The 7,452-nt window shown below is 42.6% G+C and overlaps 1 non-coding gene across 1 annotated transcript; it reads left to right on the plus strand.

The window, feature by feature from the left end:
- The first annotated feature begins 4,612 nt into the window (after positions 1 to 4,612).
- Positions 4,613 to 4,683, plus strand: TRNAG-CCC. Its single transcript has one exon. It is a non-coding gene; the product is annotated as a tRNA-Gly (tRNA).
- Positions 4,684 to 7,452: the final 2,769 nt, after the last annotated feature.

Consider the following 7,452-nt stretch of genomic DNA (forward strand, 5'->3'; position numbering starts at 1 on the left):
CCTTGTCACTTTTGGTCCTCCTTTGCACTCAAATAGTCCCGTTTAATATTTCTTGTAGGGCTGGTTTAGTGGTCATGAACTTATTTAGTTTTTGTTTATCTGGGAAACTCTATGTCTCCTTGTGTTCTGAATGATAGCCTTGATGGATAGATTATTCTTGGCTACAAATGTTTCCCATTCAGCATGTTGAATATATCAAACCCCTCCCTTCAGGCTTTCCAGGTTTCTGTTGAGAGATTTGCAGCTATCCTTATGGGTCTTCCATTGTACATTAGGGACTTCTTTTATCTTGCTGCTTTTAGGATTTTTTTAATCATTATATTTTGCAAATCTAATTACAATCTGTCATGTTGTTGGTCTGCTTTTGCTGATTTTGATGGGAGTTTTCTGTACTCCCTGGATCTGGAGATGTCTCTTTTCTTCCCCAGATTAGGGAAGTTTCCAACTATTATTTCCTCAAATAAATTTTCTACCTCTTTCTCTCTCTTCTTCTGACTTTCCTATGACATTTATGTTATTATGTTTGATGGAGTCACTGAGTTCCCTAAGCATATTCTAATATTGTATAATTCTTCTTTCTTTCTTTTGTTCAGACTATTTTCCATTTTTTATCTTCTATGTCACTTATTCATTCTTCTGCTACTTCCAGCCTTGTGTTCATTGCATCAAACCTGTGTCCAGTCTCAGTTATTGCATTCTTCATTTCTTACTGATTTTTTGAAACTCTTTATCTGTTTGGTATGGGCCTCCATGAAGTCTTCCATTCTTTACTGAAGCCCAGCGAATATCCTTATGACTGTTGCTTTAAATTCTCCATCAGGCATGTTTCTTATACCTGTTTCACTTAGATCTCTGGCCATGACTTTTTCTTGTTCTTTCTTTTGGGATGAATTCCTCTGTCCTAGTATTTTGTCTGAGTCTCAGTCTTCTTATCTGTGCTAGAGAAGCCTGTTATGTTTCATGCTTCTGAGAGTAATGGGCTTATGAAGAAGAGGTCATGTAATATCCAGTGCCTGTCGCTTCAGGAATTGTTTCTGGTGTGTGTTGCACGCACTCTGCTACTGTGTTTTGGCTGATCTATCCTTCAGGCCAGTCATCTGCAGAGGCTCTCTTTGCCTGCGGTTGGCAATGTTTGGTCCCTGTGTGGGGAGTTTTACCCAGGTGTGCTCTGGTCTGTTAAGTGAGTCCTGATACTACTTACAGTAGAACTGAAGCTTTGCAGAGCACTCTATTTGGGAGGTGTATTGTGGGCAGGGGCTTCTGCTGGTCTTGTGGGGAAGGGTCCCACCTTGCTGGTGCTGAGGCATATTTGGCTGGAAGAGTAGCAGTTATGTGGGACCTGGTGTAAGCAAGGTAGGCAACCAGAGTTAGCAATGTGCTGTTTACTGAAGGTGGATGGCTCTGCACTTATGCTGAAGAGCTGGGGAAGGAAATGCTGCCAGCTAGCTCCTTTGTCCATAGAGAAGCGTCTTCATGCTTGCTGCTCCCAGGGAAGCATTCTGAGGAAAGCAAACAGTCTTCCTCTGTGTCTCCCAGGTGATTTTCAGATGGCTGTTTTTATGCTGCCTTCCTCTGTTTTGCCTGCCCACCTACTCTCTAGGAGTGACATGGTGTCCTCTGGTCTCTAGTACAGCCTGCTGACTTTTAAAACAACCAGGTTTTAGGGACATGGTGTGGGCAGAGGCCTGTGCTGGACTTCCTAGGGAGGGTGTCTCTGCACTGGGACTAAGGGAGGTTTGACCAAGAAGGGCAGCCCAGCCATAGTGAAGGGTTGTGGGACCTGGAGCCAGCATGTTAGGCAGCCAGTGTCTGGGCTGAGCTGCACTTTGCAGGTGGATTTGCACTTATGTTGAGGGGCAGGGGAGGGAAATGGCACCTGCTGTCTCATTTGTCCTTAGAAAGACATCTCTGTGAATGCCACCTCTGAGTGAGTTACTCCAAAAAGAGCCAACAGTCTCCTCTCTGTGTGCCTCAGGCATTCCTTAGATCTTTGCCTCTAGGCCATTGGCTGCTAGGTTGTTTGTCTGTGTTCTCTCCAAGAGTAGGGCTGCACCCTCAGGGATCTATCCCATCCAAGCCCTTAGATCTTTAAAACTCCAGTCTTCAAGCCCCTCTGGTTGCAAAAACTCCTGAAAATCAGCCCCTCTCATTTTCCCAGCCCATGGCTTTGGGAAAGTGTTCTCCTGTGTGCTCCTTGCTCTTGCTTTTGTCCATGACAATGGCTCCCTCCCTTCTGCATGATCCCATGATCCCGACCCATTTCTCCCCCAAACCATGTCTCTGTACTTCCTAACTTCCTCAATGTGGCCTCTTCTCTCCTTCTAGTTGTGGAATTTTTTCTGTCAGTCCTCAGATTTCTTGGGTATTTAGAATGATTTGATAGCTATCTAGTTGTGTTAGAGTGAAGAGGCAAGCTAAGGGTCCTCCTACTAAGCTGTCTTCTTAGCTCCCCCCTTTTTATGTACTCTTATTGTGTTTGGTATTAATACCATAGTGACTAGCATTTGTGTGTAACCAACATGATTTGAAGTTTTATTATATGCAAGGCGCTGGAGTAGCCATGCTACTTACATTTTCTCATTACTTACAGTAACTCCACTGAAGTAGGCATTTTCATTCCAGTTTTGCTGAGAAGAAATAGAAGGCTCTTAGAGATAAATTTGCCCAAATAAGTGATGGAAATGGGTATCAAATATATATATTTGGCTCCGAAGTGTCTGGTGTAATTTTCCCCAACAGTTTCGGGATGTTCATCCTGACTCTTTAAATGGAGTTTAAGTACTAGGTTATCCCATAGATGCAGAAGATCATGGAATAATGCTTCTTTAAATTTGGGTAGGGTTATTGGGAGTGAATATTGGAAAGGATATACTTGAGGCAAAAATCATACCTTTTATAATACATCATTTCTGGTAAGTTAGGTAAAGGTTTTACATGAATTTTTGTTTGGATTTCATTAAGCTAAACTACTATGTCAAAGTAATTGAATATAAATTTATCAAAAATTAGATGACAGATACCAAAAAGTTTATAAGAGCTATGGGACATAGTTTTTTTTTTTTATATAATTTTCCTGATTCATTTCAAAGAAAACAGTATTTTCACAAGGACAAAATCAAGTAATTTCTAAAATTTACTTTGGACAGTAGAGGGATTTTAAAATAAGTCAATATATTCTGCATGTGCTTTGCTAGTACAAACTTGAGGAAACATCTTTTGTAGGAATTTTCTTCTAAAACAGATTCTTTAAAAAGACATTTGTTTTGGAGGAGGATTCTGGGAAGATGGCAGAATAGGAAACAGCAACAATCTGTCTCCGCACCTACACAACAATTTCACTGGCAGAATCTATCTAATGTAACTATTTTTGGAACTCTGAATTCTATTGAAAACTTGCAAAATCCAGTAGAAGGATGGGAAATTGTGGTTAACTTTCATAAATTTTTACTCTTACCACAGTAACTACTGCACATCTTTCCCCAGCCCCATGACAAGCAGTGAGGCACGATTTTTCTGAAGCAACTAGCACACGGCTTGTGGAAGCCAGAATGAGCAAAAAGGACTTTGTCCTCTAGATATCAGGTACCTGTGCTCTGTTCTGTTTTTTCTTATCACAGAGGTTCAGAGAAACAGGTGGGTGGCAGCCTAGACTGTTGTATTTCCCCTCATTATTGCAAATTCCTCCTCTGCCTGAAGTGACTTCCAGGGAATTTTAAGGGCTGGTGGTGCCCTTCCTCCCCACTCTCATTGTGTTTGGTATTAATACTATAGTGATTAGTATTTATGTGTAAACAACATGATTTGAAATTTTATTATGCATTATGTCTTGAAAATTTATTATGCATTATTAGCCTTGCATATAGTAGTAGTAATTTTCTCTTTCCCCCTCTTTGGGAGCTAGACTTTAGAGACAAGGATATTCAAGCACAAATATATATAGGAAAACTTAGAAAGTGGCTACACATGCCAAGGGAAAGGCCCAGGCTCAGAAAAGACCAAAGAAAACCTTAAGTTTATATCTGAGATTAATACCTGATACAGAGATAGCTTACGATAATCACAAAAACAAAAAATAAACAAAAACAATAACAAAATACATCAAAACATGGGCGGGGGGGGACAAATCTGATTTCCAGAGTTATCACATTATTATATTCCAATGTCTAGTTTTTCAGTAAAAAAATCACAAAGCTTGGGGGAAAAAAACCCCAGAAAACTATGCCCCATTCAAAGAAAAAGATCAGTCAACAGAAACTGATTCTGAAAAAGACTTGAAGGCAGGTGTCCTAGACAAAGGCTTTAAAACAAGTATCTTAAAGATGCTCAATGAACTAAGAAAGATGTATCCAGAAAGACTTGACGATAGTTCCAAAACAGGCTTTTTAGAGTGCTGGCTAATACCTGATAAAGACACAAAGGTTTTTATAGGAAACCTCTACTAGACAAAACTGTAGATATCAAAATATCTGATTTGTATGAACAAACTCTTTTTAAAAATTTTTTTATAATAATTTTTTATTATGTTAGTCACTGTACAGTACACCCCTTGTTTTTGATGTAAAGTTTCTGGATACCCACCCTAGATTCCACCTATGTCATATCACATAAGCAAGCATTGGTGGTTCAGTGGTAGAATTCTTGCCTCCCACGTGGGAGACCTGGATTTGATTCCCAGCCAATGCATTGAACTTCTGTCTGCTTTCATTTCTGTGGGGTTTTTATATTCCTCTCACACAAAATTATGCTGCATAGGCAAACAGCATCATTTAGGAATTTTGGTTGCTGCTGATGCAGTACTTGCATTCAACAACCACTGTCTTTGACAGGGGGAGGGTTTCTGCGGGGCGTTTGCGGTTTAGACTATCTGGACCTAAGGCCACAGTTCCTTTCAGCCTTTTCCCTGGAGGACCACAGGACCCAAAGAGCCACCAGGGCACTGATGCCTGTGCTGGACCTTGGGTTGGCCACTGGGCCACATCTCACCATGAAGCGTGGGCAGAGACAGGAAGGTCCCCAGAGGGGAGCCGCAGTGGGGCCGGCAGACACCCCAGTGGCTGCCCCGGCATCGGCAGCCCAAGGAAGGTGCAGATTGGTGGAGAGGGACCAGTGTGGATGCGAGGAGAGCTATAGCCAGAGGTCCCTTGCTTGTGCTGCTGCACCGCAACACCAGCAACTGAGTCCGTTCACATCGTCAGTGGCCTCAGCCTGCACTCTTCCCCACCCACACTTCATGGTTCCGGGGAAGGATGCCGTGTGCCCCGCGATTCGCCTCAACAGGTGTTAGCCCAAAAAGTGTATTTGTAAAAAGGGAGGAGGAGCTAAAGACTCTGGGAACTGTTGATGTAGACAAGTTCAAGAAAACAATGCATGAACAAAAAGGAAATATCATTAAAGAGGAAAAACACCTGAGAGAAATGAAAAAGAAAGTATAGAGAGGGCTCAGAAGATGGTGGAAAAGTAGGGGACCTCATTTCTTCCAGTCCCTTGAATTTAGCTGGTTATCTATCAAACCATTCTGAACACCCACGAATTAAGCCCGAGATGTAAGAAAATATATCTGGAACTCTACAAGTAGAAAAGTGACTGCTTTTTGCAAGGTAGGAGGTGCAGAGTCATGAATTTGAGGGAAGATATTGGAAGATAAATGGAGGGCGGAGGGAGCCTCCATAAGCTGGCTAATGGGAAGTGATATAACACCAGAGTGCCAAATCAGAACCCTTAGAAAACTCCTCCAGTGAGAGACATCCTTTTCTTTTTTTTATAATAATTTTTTATTGTATTATGTTAGTCACCATACAGTACATCCCTAGTTTTTGATGTAAAGTTCCATGATTCATTACTTGCGTGTAACACCCAGTGCACCATGCAATACATGCCCTCCTTACTACCCATCACCAGCCTATCCCATTCCCCCACCCCCCTCCCCTCTGAAGCCCTCAGTTTGTTGAGACATCCTTTTCTTTTCTTTTTTTTTAAGATTTTATTTATTTATTCGACAGAGATAGAGACAGCCAGCGAGAGAGGGAACACAAGCAGGGGGAGTGGGAGAGGAAGAAGCAGACTCATAGCGGAGGAGCTTGATGTGGGGCTTGATCCTATAACGCCGGGATCATGCCCTGAGCCAAAGGCAGATGCTTAACCGCTGTGCCACCCAGGCACCCCAGAGACATCCTTTTCTGAAAGGGGCGCAGGAGATGAAAAGGGCAGAATTCTAGGTGGGTCTTTGTGATCTCAGGATTTGAGGAGACACAGAAAGAACAGGGACGCCTGAACCAATAGAGAGCCCAAGGACTGGAATGGCGGAACTGGTTATGGTCAGGGAGCCCAAGAGGGACTCTCAGCTCCAATTACCATAAACTGCGAACCAGGCAGGTCAGGTGATTACTTTGAGCACCCTGAAAAGGAATGGAATGCATGGGCCATTTACCATCCCCTGGAAGGGTGAAACTGCTGCAACCATGAACAGGCAACAGCTCTCAGGGTAGTGGCAGCCTCAGAAAGGACAATAGGGTGGCACCCAGCTGTGGCTCAGGAGCAGTGGAGCAGGGTGTGCACAGGAGTCTACAACCACTTGTGGTCCTAGGGCACACAAAGGGCAGTGATGTTCATGGGTCCCTGGGACTCCCCCAGGGAGGATTGCAGTGGGCATGTACCACAAGAGTTGGCCAAGTTTGGCACACACATAAGTGAAAACGGTTTGTCCCAGAGGGTTTATTGAAGGGTGGGGACCACAATCTCTCAGCTCTGGGACAGAGATCTGGACTTGGCCATTTTTGCTCTGACCCTCAGAGGAGGTGCGGAAAGCCTCTAGGGAAAAAAGCCACACAAAGGACCAGCTTCCACTGAACCCATCCCCCTGACAAGGGGTGGGGCAACTCTGCCTAGGCAAGACACCTGAGAAGCAACACAGCAGGCCCCTCCCCGAGAAGACAGACTGGAGAACAGGTGGACAACAAGTTGATAGATCCCACAAGACTATAAAACTCCAGCACCAGGGGAAATTAGTATATTGAGCTATAGGTGTTTTTCTCACAACTCATTTATCTTTCAGTCTAAATTTTCATTTCTTTTGTTTTCAACTTTTCCAATTTCAATTAGATTCTTATTTAGCCACCTTATGTTTTTAAGTTGCTTTTTAACTTTTATTTTTACACCTACATTTTATAGATATATGCTTCATTTTAGTCCTTTTTTCACTCTATTCAATTTTATATATATACAAGTTTTGCTTTCTTTGCAATTTTGGGATGTAGTGTCTTCTAACACAAAGACCAATATTCAATCAGGAAAAAGTGGATCACCCTGCTTTGTACACCTGTGAGATTATAGTCTCTCCCCTCTTTTTTATTGTTTATTTCATTTAGGTTTTGTTTGCTTTTCTGTTGTGGCTTCTGACCACATCAGATTTTTTCAGATGTATTGTCCATGGGTCGTGGTTGATATTTTGGACTC

This window comes from Ursus maritimus (genome assembly GCF_017311325.1).
Source record: "Ursus maritimus isolate PB19 chromosome X unlocalized genomic scaffold, ASM1731132v1 scaffold_X1, whole genome shotgun sequence".
In the NCBI taxonomy this organism is placed as follows: domain Eukaryota; kingdom Metazoa; phylum Chordata; class Mammalia; order Carnivora; family Ursidae; genus Ursus; species Ursus maritimus.